Raw genomic sequence first — 12,471 nt, 5'->3', positions numbered from 1 at the left:
ATGAATTGTTTTGAGAATTTTTTTAGCATCTCGTGATTGCTTCAAAGTCAAGGCATAGAGCCATTCCAGCAGAACCTGAGTGCCATATGCGGAAGCCTCCCTGACCCTGTATGTAGCAGGGTGAGAACCAGTCACTCTGGATTATTTGGGCTGTACAGACTGACTTGATGGGATGATAAAGAAAAGTGCTTAACAGAGATAGTGCTGGGAGGATGGGGAGCAGAGGAGCAGCAGTCTTGCAGGGACTGGGCTCATGCTTCTCAGTGTCCAGAGCTGCTGTCGCCAGGCTGGTTTGTGAGCCGTGGCATTGTTGAGGAGAGGAAACTGAGGAAATGTGTAGTGCTCAGGGATGAACACCTCCCTGGGAGCCCTGGCCGTCAGCAGTCCCATCAGGAATCTTCACATGGACCCTCTAGGGCCCAAGCTTAGTTTAGGGATGAAGCCTCACAAATAGCTTCACAGAGTTGGTTTGGGAACTGTGTTTTTTAGGCCCCTGCCTTGGCTCATGGCAGAAGTGAGCAAATGGAAGGAGAGGGGGAACCATGAACTTAGGGGCCTTTGGGCAGCTCTGTCCAGCCTGCTTCTGATCTGGCCTGGGGCCATTACTGCCCTGGCAGCAGGAGCTAATTGGATACTGAACTGAGGGAACTGCCTTCTGTCACCCTTGAATTGTCGAAGAGCCTGGCTAAGCTAGAAATGGGCCTTCCCATACTCACATGAAGCAACTGCATGTTAGGTAAATTGACTACTGCTGGAGGAATTTTGAGGTAGGCAGAATTTAAAAGAATATCTAGCCCACAATATAGGTGTTAAAATGAACCCATGAACAAGTACATGGCAAGCCAGGACACTCCCACGACATTTTATGCTACTTAAGACAAAAATAGAAAAGGCTGTGAAAAATGCAATGAGGGCTACAGGTGTGTGGTCCATTGCTTTTCACTCTCCAGGGAGGAATTTGTCAATCCAAAGGCAAAAGTCCTAAAGTGACTGCAGCCAGACCATGCTGATACTGACTAACGGCTAAACTTGACCTTGCAATAGCATGAACTTGGGCACAATTTGACAAGTTGGCTTTGTTTTGCACAGGTCGCCCAGCCTGCCTTTGCCTCTTGGCTGATGATGAACTCCTGAAGCAGGAGGAGATCCAGGAACCCGCAACCCCCAATCTGAACACTGCAGAGAATTTTTAATCATTCCCAGGTGGAGCCCTGGCCCAAACCAAATTTACCTCTGCTCCTCTTGAAGAAAATTCACATGGGCCTCTGTTGATGCATTTATTCTTTCTTTTTTTTTTTTTCCTGGGGTTGGGGGTACTAGGGATTGAACTCGGCACACCACCCCTGAGCCACATCCCCAGCCCTATTTTGCATTTTATTTTATTTATAGACACAGCGTCTTGCTGAGTTGCTTAGTGCCTCACTTTTGCTGAGACTGGCTTTGAACTGATAATCCTCCAGCTTCAGCCTCCCGAGCCTCTGGGATTACAGTTGTGTGCCCCTGCGTCTGTCTCAGATGCATTTGTTCTTTGAATGGTGACTTATGGAGCATGTGCTATGTACAAAAGGAGCACTCAGTGGCGTTTTTGAAGGTCAGGGAGCATGGACAGCATTGCAGACTACATGTTCAGAATTAACATAAGCTGGGCAGTGGGTTTAGAGACAATTACCAAGAAGTGACCTACAAGCTGTTCTAATTTTAAAATTTGTATACATCTGCAAGGGAATGGGGTGGGAAAGGGGGATGGTTTCAAAAGAATGTTCTGAGTGTGAAGTATAGTACAAGTTTGGGTTCTGAGCTGAAGGAGGAGAAAAGATGGCAGGACTGACAGGTAAGGAAGACATATGCCATCCACCTCTTGGCTCTAACTCCCTATTGCTGACCTTGAAGGGGAGATGGGCTTACCCCACCCACCCAGATGGGTTTCTCTGGATTTCAAAACAGGGGTTTGACACTTGCTGCTCCCTTGCCAAACTGATTCTGTTCTGAATTGGCCACTAAAAGCAACCAGTGGAGAGGAAAAAACGGCAGTATCTGTCTCCCATGCCTCGCCCCCAATTTGCCTCAACATCTAGCTAGCTGCACTGCTGTTTTCTCTGGTTGCCAAATCAACATTGTTCATTTCTGTCCCATCAACGCACCTATTCAGAGCCCAAGACCAAAGTGAATACATGGCCGAGAAACTGCGTCCTGAGATATTTTCCTGCAGTTTTTGAGCAGGTGTCCCACATTGTCTTGGTTCCCATTCCTTCTCATCGAGCCTCTTCATTCAAGAGCCCGATTCTTCTTGGAACCCAAAGTGGGTCTGTGCTTTAAAACACCAGAATGTCCAGGCAAAGTTGTATGAGCGAAAGGGAGGAAGCTTCAGAGTTCCTTGGGGACTGAGAATTCGAAGCAGATCACAGGTGCTTCCCTTCAGTCCAGCTAAAATAGCAAGGTCAGGTGCTTCCATGGTGCGTCTTCCTGCAGGAACAACTGTTTCCTAACTACTGTGTCACTTACACCAGCCCTTCTGCCGCTTCCAAGCTCAACCTGGCCGGAGGCAGCTGCATTTCAAAGAGAGAGTAATGCCTCTGTTCTTTATTTATTCCTGGCCTCCAGAGGAGGATGAAGGGAGGGCAACATTAGCTGGAGAAGCCAGGCTGGAACTGGAGAACACAAGGCAGAGACTTCCCAGGCCAGAGTTGCGGCTTGTCAAGTCAGAAGCCTGTTGCAAAATAACTGCAGGAGCCTTCTGCCTCCTGGAGGGTGATCTCTTTCTTAACCACACTTCTCCAGGGGCACCAAGCCCCACCTCCCTCCTTTTTCTGTCTGCCTTTCCTTCATTCTTCAGTAAATGCCCAGTGTCTTCTCTAGGCCGGTTGCTGTGCTGGATCCATTCAAACACGAATGACATGCATGTTCTTGCTCTCTAGGGACTCAAAATTTATTGGGAGGTCAAACAGGTAAAAAATTGAGGCACACACAATGGAGACCATGAATGAATGATGCCCACTCTTCCCACCTGAAAAAGGAGACTGAGGGTCAAATTGGGGACACCAAATACTCTTGTCCCTTTGGTTCATAGCAGAGGCAAAGTTTGAAGCTGGCTCCCCGTGCTGCTGTCACCACTGCCCCACCCCTCAGTGTTTATATTACATTTTCAGTAGCCCCTCTTTCCCTGCCCCTCAGCCAACTCCCCAAAGCTGCCAAAATGAGTTTATTTTTACCTACTGGGTCAGGAAAGGGGCAAAGGCCAAGGCTGGGGCCTTTGCGTGGCGCCAGCTGGGACTTAAATACAAGGAGAAAGCCCCTCCCTGCCAGCTCTGCCTGAGGAGAACCCAGTAGGAAATAAATAGCCTGCTTGGACACCAGGCCCCCATATGTCTGCCTGGATGCAAGCCAGTCACATGAGCGAGGCTGCCTAAAATGAGAGGTTGGGTAATCTCCCAGCTCAGGTGTCTTCTGGCATGAGAAGCCGTGAGTGTGCCAACCTTTCTTTAAAGGGCCTGCGTGGACAGGGAGGCACAGGGGGAAGGGGCAGTTCAGGGCAGGGAGGGAATCAGTCCAGTGGGACTTTGCCCCAGGCAAAACTATCAGTCCTCAGCTGCTGGCACTGGGGAAGGGTGATAACACTGGCGAGGGCAGTGTGGGCAGAGAAGTTGAGAAAGAAGAAGCCTGGTGAAAGTTCCACCAAGTTCGGCCAAGATCTGGTTTCCATCACACTCCCACCTGTGCACACAGGCCTGCATGGGCAAACATTACAGTGTATCTTTTCCAGTTTTGTTCCCCTGCATGCCCTCCTGCCCCCAAACTGCCCTCTCCTGGGACTTGGGGCCCCCATTTCTTTCTAGGCCTCAGTTTCTCCTTAGGCAGCATGTTTCCGATCCTGTGCTCAGAGCCCTCTAGGCAATCTAGGACACTACGCAGCGAGAGCTCCTGGGAGAAGAGCTTTCACTCTGGAGGTGATCTTTTTACTGAAGTCCCAGAACTAGGTTAAATGATTCAGCAAGCCCAAGACCTCCTTGTTCAGACCTGAGTTCCCTGAGATGTTGGGGATGGAACCCTGAATCCAGAGACCCATTTGCTCCCCACCTCCTGCTGAGGAAAGTGCCCTGTGTATTATGCTTGGACTGGTGCAACCCCAAGAACACCTGTTCATTGTAGCGGGTTGGCTGGATAGGGGGTAGAGATCATGAAGGGACAAGAAACTTGCTCCCTGCAGGATGACAGGTGCTGTGGAATGGGAGGCCGAGGGAACAGCTCTTGCAGGTGAAGCATGACATCTAGGAGCCCAAGCAAGCAAGATGGCCATGGGGTGAGAAGGCAGGACACATTCAGCAGTTCTTGACTACATGATTGATTTTTTTTTTTTTTTTTTTTTCAAAAGAGAAATTGAACCTCCTCTCCACCAACTCTGCACCAAGGAAAAAAACAAAAAAACAACACCCCCCAAGTTTGCATATCTTAACAGTCCAGAAAAATAATGACCTTTAGGGAGGGAACAGAATCATTTGAGATTTCAAGAACTATTCTGAAACTCTAAACTCCACAGAGATTACTACTCAGGTTGGGGACAAATGCCTGTTTTCTCTGGTGGGGAAGTTAAGAAAACAGTGGGGGACTGGGTCATAGATGCATCTAAGTTCCTGGAGGATAATCAATTAATCTGAGTCAAGTTAGGGCTACTGTGGAGCAGGCATCTGGAGAACCCTGATGGTACAGAGCTAGACGTGGCGGTCAAAAATGTTACCACAGATACTGTGTCCAATTCCCCTGAAGACAGAATAAGTCAGAGGCCATTTGCAAAATGTGGATGGGGTTTCAGGAAACTGTGAAGGACACAAACGATAGCTTTCTGGGACAAGGAAGGGAGTGGTTGTTGGAAGCTTGGAGAGCATGCAGCTGTGGGTGAAGCTGTAGGAGAGGAGAGCAGCCTGCTGGTGAGCTGTGGCCTTTGGCGAAGAAGCAGGCACTGCCACCTCCAGCCGGTGGGCAGGAACCAGCCTATGAAATAACGCTGACCTCGCTGACCTCATCCTATTCCCGTGCCTCCCATTGGCCAAACCTAACCAGAAGATAGGACAAGGGAGTCTGGTGGATATAGTCCCAAATGGCCAGCCTCCTGGGACACAGGGCACAGTGCAGAGTGTGGAGGGTCCATCTGGAGAGACAAACAGTCCAGGCAGCACAGTTCCTATGACCCTAAGCAGGAAGTTTACCAACATCAATAGACACTTTTTTCTTTTGGGGGGACAAAAAACGTACCAGTACTGTGCTGTTCACTAAGGATAACACATGGGAATGGAGCTTCAAGAACCTGGTAGCCCAGCTGGAAGGCAGGAACAGGAGCATTCAGAGAAGGCTTGGAGGAAGTGGGAAATGTGATGGGACTTGCAGGACAAGCAAGCGGAGTCTGGGGAGTGCTTTCCTTCACCGTATCAGAATGGCCCTTAGCAACTCAGTCCACCCCAAGGTCAAGTTTCAGATCTTCCATTTCTGAAAGTTTACATGACAGTTATGTCCATAGACATCCATCTAACTACGGCTGTCTGACTCCACATATTGAATCTAGGGAAGATCAATTTGCCTGCTGGGTACTCTGAAGGCCATTCATTAAGCTGTCCTACCGAACCAAGCAATCGCCCAATCAATAAAAATTCACTGAACCCATAAGTAGACTATGCTGAGAACTTGGGCTTATATTGAATAGGACACACTCTTTGCTGCCAATAAACTCTATATTCTACATAGAAATTCTGTATTCTACATAGATGATTAAGATGCGCTTGGTAGGAGATATAATGGGATTATGAGCAAAATTCTAGGAAAACAATGAGGAGAGTGACTAATTCCCATAGGTGTTAGAAAATATATTTGCACTGCAAACTCGTGAATGACTAGGATTTGCTAGGCAGAGAAGAGAATTCCTGGCAGAAGACTTGGAATGTGTGGAAAAAGCAACAGGTAAAAAATTCAGGGTAGCCGGAGCAGAGGATGGCAGTCTGGTGAAAGGTTTGGGCAGTTTAAAGGGACATTATGGCTCCAGTTAAGGAGTTTGTAGGTTAAACAGACAAATACAAAAGTAAAGGATGTTTGATGCAGAGGAGTAACGTGAGTTTCCTTTTTGGAAAGATTATTTACTAGGAGGAAACAAAATTTGTTCAAATACAAGTGAGGTTCCTTGAGACAGGGATCTGTTCCTCCACCCTCACCTCTGCCTCCACCCCACATCCCACCACCTCACCTTCCCATTTCCACCTTCTTTCTCCAGAGAAAAGTTGCTATTTGAAATGTCACTGCTCTGACTTTGCATTAAGTTGACAGGACCAAGTGAATGAACGTGTTTCTTCTTCTCGGGCAACATAAAATGGTCATTTCCCCTTGTGTTATTCCATTTTCTATTGGTAAACCAAAAAATAAAAAAATAAAAAATAAGACTGGGAAATTTATGAAGAAAAGAGGCTTATTTTGCTCACAGCGTAGAAGGCTTTAAGTTCAAGATCAGGCTGTCCCATGTTTCACCCTCTAGCAAAGGGTTCCCTGGCTACGAGATATCATGGTGCATAGCATTATGGCTGGGGTCCTGTGGGAGGAAAGGATCACATGGTGAGACAAGAAGCCAGAGAGTTTGGGCAGGGGCCTGGCTTGCCCTTTTATAAGAACTCTTTTACAAGAACTAATTGGAATTTATGTTAATCCCTTCTGAAGGCACACCTCCAATGACTTAATGACCTCTCACTAGGCTCCACCTCTTAAAGGTCCCACTACCTCTTAATATTTCCACACTGGGAACCAAGGTCCCAACACCTGAACCTTTAGGGAACACACTTAAACCATATCCAAACCACAGCATCCTTCTTCCAGTTTTCCCCCATCCCAAAATTTGACAACCAAGAGAACAGGATAGAACCTTAACTGGAACAGCCAGCCTGTGGGATTTAGGACCTGCCAATCCTAGAATAATCAGCCAACTCGAGAGCTTTTCAGTTTCCTGGGGCCCATTCCAAACTTTGTGGCTATTCCCCCAGGTCTTAGCTAAAAAACACCAAAAATAGGCCAGCTCTTTTTGATTTAATTAGCCATTCCTCTGAGGACACCAGATGGAATGAAGTAAAGACAGATGCACTGGGGGCAAGTGGGGGTGGGAGTAGATTCTAAATGGGATCCTGTGAGCCCAGAATCACCTATACAAAAGCATTTTCTTACAACAAGGAGTTTAAGGCAGAGGAAGGGGCTTCAGCCTTCCAATTTGCAGGTCAAGGTCTAGCTATTGCTCTCCTGGAGACATAAGAGCTGGCATGTGTATGAGGAGGGGCAGAGAAGGGGCACTGGAACAGTCATTGGGGGCAGGTGGTGGTGGGGTGACTGTGGCAGCAGGGCAGAAGGAAGACCCCCTTTGAGGTGGGAAAGGCAATGCATGGTCACCTGAGTGCTCACCTACTCTAGTGTGGCTCCTGCCTCAGAGGCTGTGGACAGCCAATAGCCCACACCCAGAGCCTTGGGACAGCAGCCAAATGAGGTGTGGAGTCTATTTCTGGATCCCTTTAAGAGAGGGGGAAACTGTCAGTTGCCTGGGACCAGATGATCTCTGCAATGCCTTCCTTATCTAAAACAGGGTGACGAATGTGCTGAATAAATTCAAGCAATACTTGGGCAGAGGAGAGGTGAAAAGACCCTTAGAGCCTTAAGGGCTTCCACCCTTGGCCAGTACCTTCTTAGTGTGCAGAAAGACCACCCATGTGGAGCAACTGCCCCCCCTGGCGGTGGATGTAGGGATAAAGTTACCAGGGGCAGTTTATCCCACCCCTTGGTGAGGTCTTGCAGTGTTTCCCCCAGGGTTCCAAACCAAATGCCTTTGAGCCTGAGATGTGAGACCAGGGTTGATTCCTTCTCTTTCTGACTTCCATTTCTCTTTTTCTCTTGATTACCTTATGGTCCCTGGGTAGGCGCTTCTTTCAGTTTTGTGGAATGACGTGCTAGTGGAAAAGCGCTGAGCTATGCCCTGACATGAGTCTGGTTCCAATAAAAACACCAAGAAAGTGACTTTCCTCTTTTGCTCCATGGAGAAAAAGAAAAAGCCTGTGAGAATATCTTTATGCGAGGCTCTCTGTTTCCAGATTGGCAGGCTGGGGATGATGCTAAACACACTGCCTGCCTTCCAGGGAGGCTGTGAGATTGATTGTAAACCACTGATCACAGGCAGGGGGAAGGGCAAGTCGCCTCCTGGTCCTGGGACCCAATTAGTCTCATTCCTGGGTGGTCTTATCTGTTCAAAGCTAGCATCATTGTCACTGTGCCCAGTCCTGAGACACCCACATGGCTCAGCTCCTTGTGGTGCCAGCCTCTTTCTGGTTGGGAAGTCACCTTTTCCAGCTGCCCAGGGCTGATAGCCAGAGGAGAACAGAGTGACCTGGTGATGATGGCACTCAGGCTGCAAAGGCACAGGGATGAGTCCTGATCTTATTTGTTATTGTTCTTGTTGCCACCTAATAGTCTTTTTTAGTATTTGTATTTATTTTTAGATATCTTACTGGACCTTCCTTTTATATGCACTATGACTCTTTATCTAGCAGACACTGGATGCTATTGATGGGCAACAAACCAAAAGAACAAATTCTTCTTCTCCTTTAGGGAGACATTTTGACCATGGTCATGACCCTCTTTCCACAGGCAAATTAGTGGAACTTGTATTATATACTTGATTTCAGTCTAGTTATTGCTCTCAGGTACCCAGCATGGAAGACAGCTGGCATTAGTTTTCTTCTTCTTTGTACTAAGTTTAAAAACAAAACAAAAAAACCCAGACATGGTAGCACATGCTTGTTATCCCAGCAACTCAGGAGGCTAGGGCAGGAGGATTGCAAGTTTGAGGTCAACTTCAGCAACTTAGCAAGATTCCTCACAACTTGGTAAGAACCTGTCTCAAAATAAAAAATAAAATGGGCTGAGGATGTGGCTCAGTGGTAAATAACCTGTGGGTTCAATCCCCAGCACCAAAAAAAAAAAAAAAAAAAAAAAAAAAAAAAAAAAGAAAGAAAAAAGAAAAAAAGAAAAACAAAACAAAGAATTGAGTTGTCCGAATAGTTAGTTCTTTGGATAAGTGTATATTTGACAGCAATGTTGCATAGAGTTTTTAAAAATTACTTTTCAATAATTAATTTGCTAAATATTCCTCAAAAATTTTTAAATTGTGGTAAAATATAGACAACATGAAATTTATCTTTGTAGCCTTTTCTCTTTTGGTACCAGGGATTGAACTCATGGGCACTTAACCACTGAGCTATATCCCCAGTCCTTATTTTGAGACAGGGTCTCCCTAAGTTGCTGAGGCTGGCTTTGAATTTGTAATCCTCCTGCCTCGGCCTCCCAAGTCGCTGGGATTACAGGTGTTTGCCACTGTGTCTGGCCCTTGAAACCATTTTTAAGCATGCAGTTCTGTGGCATCAAGTACATTTATGCTATTGTGCAGCCATCACCACCATCTGTCTCCAGAAATCTTCATCCTCTCCTATGGAAACTCTGACCAGGCCTATTTATAACCTAGGACTCTTTGAGAGACTTTTGGAGTCCAGCTTTTGTCCTTGGATTTCACGGTGACATTTCCTTCTTCTGCTCTCCTATGTTAGTCAGCTCTTCATCCCTGTGACTAAAATACGCAGCAAGAACAACTTAGAGGAAGAAAGACTTATTTTGGTTCCTGGTTTCAGAGTTTTAGTCCATGGTCAGCTGGCTTCAATGTGAAAACATCATGGTAGAAGGGTATGGAGGAAAGTGCACAGTTCATGGCAGCCAGGAAGCAAAGAGAAAAACAGGAAGGGGCCAGAGACAGATGTAGTCCCCAAGCCATGTCCCCAGTGACCTACTTCCTCCAGCCATGCCCTACCTGCTTACAGTTACTACTCAGTAGTTCATTCAAATTATTAAGCTATCAAATAGATTAATCCAATGATGGGGTTACAATCCTCACAATCAAATCATTTCTTAAAGTCCCACTTCTGAATCTTGACCCATTGGGGACCATGATTTCAACATGTAAGCCTTTCTGGGACATTTCATAACACTTCCTTAGCCTGGGAAGATAAATAGTGGCCATGATGTTGTAGTACTTCACCAGGGGAGTTCATCAGATACCAACAACAGCAGAAGGGGTGTGGGGTTGTAGCTGCCTCAGTTTCCTACAGTCACTGAATTATGTAGCCATGGGTCCAAATACCCTTTCCCAAACAGAACCACAGCCAACCTACAGTCTGTTTGGGTGCCTGACATAAAATGGGTACTCAATAAGGATTTGTTTCTGAATGAATGAATCCGTATAGGTAGATTACTATCCCTGGGAAGGGAGACTTTATGGCCACTGTTGGTTACAGCAAGATGACAAAGGCATGTACTTTGGGGTCAGAAAGATCAGGGTTCAAGTACTGTCCCCGTCCCTTACTAAGTGCATGTCTTGTTTATTGTTTTGGTTAAGCTACAAAATGGGAATAATAATTCCTGCCTTACAGTGTGACATTTGAATGAGGCAATGTACTTAATTTTACTTTGGAGTACTAGAAGCTCAATGATATTAGTTCTCACTCTCTTCCACCTACTAGAGAATTGCCCAGGTGCATCTCCTTTTCCATTCCCTATTTCCTTTTTGTTGTTAGTTTCTGAGAAAGAGAATTCTTCCCATTGTCTCCGTCCTTTCAAGTTGGGATGCTAATGCTGATTAAATGTGAAAGAGGATGTCACTTTCTTTGTCTTTATCTGAAACTGAGCTTATCTGTTCTTTCTCTCTTCTCTCCCCCAATCTGCCCTTCCTCTCACATAAGCACTGGAACAGGCCACTCCTCTCATGCTCTAAACTAAAACTATCATGTCTGTTGCTTTTTCCAAGTCCAAGAATGTGGCTACATTCATCTGGGATAGAGGGCACAATGCTTATCATGAGCACCCAAGTTTTAATAGTAGCCCAGACCTATTAATTCTCCATAATGCATCATTCATCTACCTCTTCATTCCAATCACTTGGCACCTTCTCAAGGTCATGGAACAAGGAATTGGTGAAAAATTAAGTGATCTAGCTAAGATCTATGCCCTATTGGGTGTGTGATTCTGTTTTCCAGGGGAAGTCACTGGAAAAGTTAAAATCCCAAATGAAGTAATACATTTAAATTTCAAATCAATAAAAATCCACAGGGCATTGTGTATATTCAAGGGGCCTGGGGCAACATGGGTTTAGAAAATATGGCACTATCACCATGTGATCATAGAGATTTAAAAACAGTGTTTTAGAATGTTAAGCTGATTTCCCTGTCACCATTCCTCCCCTTCTCCATCTAATCCACACAAGACTTTCAGATTAGATTTGTAAAAATATTGTTCCTGACTTTAGGGCCCAGATTCTGAACATCTTCACAGGTGGCATTAGGGAGTTGGGCCCATTTTTCTAGGTTATGTGAACTACTGAAAGGTTTTTTTAATCCCTGAATTGGATTTCCAATTAAATTATTGGGGGTGATATTGGTGATATTGGAAAGTGGAAAGTCAGAATCCAGTTACAATGCTGGGGCCATTATCCAAATGGAAGCTGGTGGGTGCCTGAAGCAGAGCAATGGTATGGGACTGGGGAGAAGGAAACTCTAGAATTGGTGGAATTATCTGGAAATGATAATTGACTGATGTTGGGGTTGAGTGACAATGAGGAGTGAAGGCCATCCTCCAGCTTTGGCCATCACATGGAGAACTGCAAGTACCTTCTCTGAGGAGCAGAATAAAATGTGTGTGTGTGTGTGTGTGTGTGTGTGTGTGTGTGTGTGTGTGTGATAGATGACGAAATCAGTTTTGTGAAAAATGAATTAAAGGTGTCTGGGCATTCCCAGTAATGGAAATCTGTGGGTAAAGGCTCAAGAGAAATACCTGGGCTGTATTTTAGATTCGGGCATCATGGGGTTGGAGTTAGCTGGTAGTTGAAACTTGGGAGTAGTGCAAAATGATTGGGAGTAGTACAAAACGATAAGAAAAGGCAGTCAAGGGCCGACCCCAGAAAGCCCTGACATTCTAGAGGCTGACCAGGGAGAAGAGTTGAAGAAAATTGAAAAGTGGGCGGGGATACAGCAGAATTCAGTGTGATTTCCTGTGAATCGAGGTGGGAGAGGGTTTTGAGAAAGAAGGGTTTGGTGCTAAGTGCGAAATCCAGCCACAAGATCTAAAGTGACAGAGTGAGCTAAGAGGAGGAGATTGGAGGAGTGGCAGAAGCAAAGGCTAGACTTCTGAGGCACTGAGTGATAAGATGAGGAAGCGCAGTCAAGAAGTGGAGACAGGAAGAAGTAATGTGGTTCCTACAGTGAGTCTGCCAGCGAAGGGACAAGGAGAAACCCGGCGCCTCAGACAGAGGCAGGAGTGAGGGCAACAGAGCCTCCAACCGGGGGAAGGAGCCCCCTGGGGGGATAGTGGGGCAAAGGCTGCTTGCTACCTACTAAAAAACCACCCGCCTCCCTTCCCTGAGAC

This window comes from Sciurus vulgaris (assembly GCF_902686455.1).
Source record: "Sciurus vulgaris genome assembly, chromosome: 12".
NCBI lineage: Eukaryota > Metazoa > Chordata > Mammalia > Rodentia > Sciuridae > Sciurus > Sciurus vulgaris.
Note: the sequence above shows the minus strand (reverse complement) of the source record.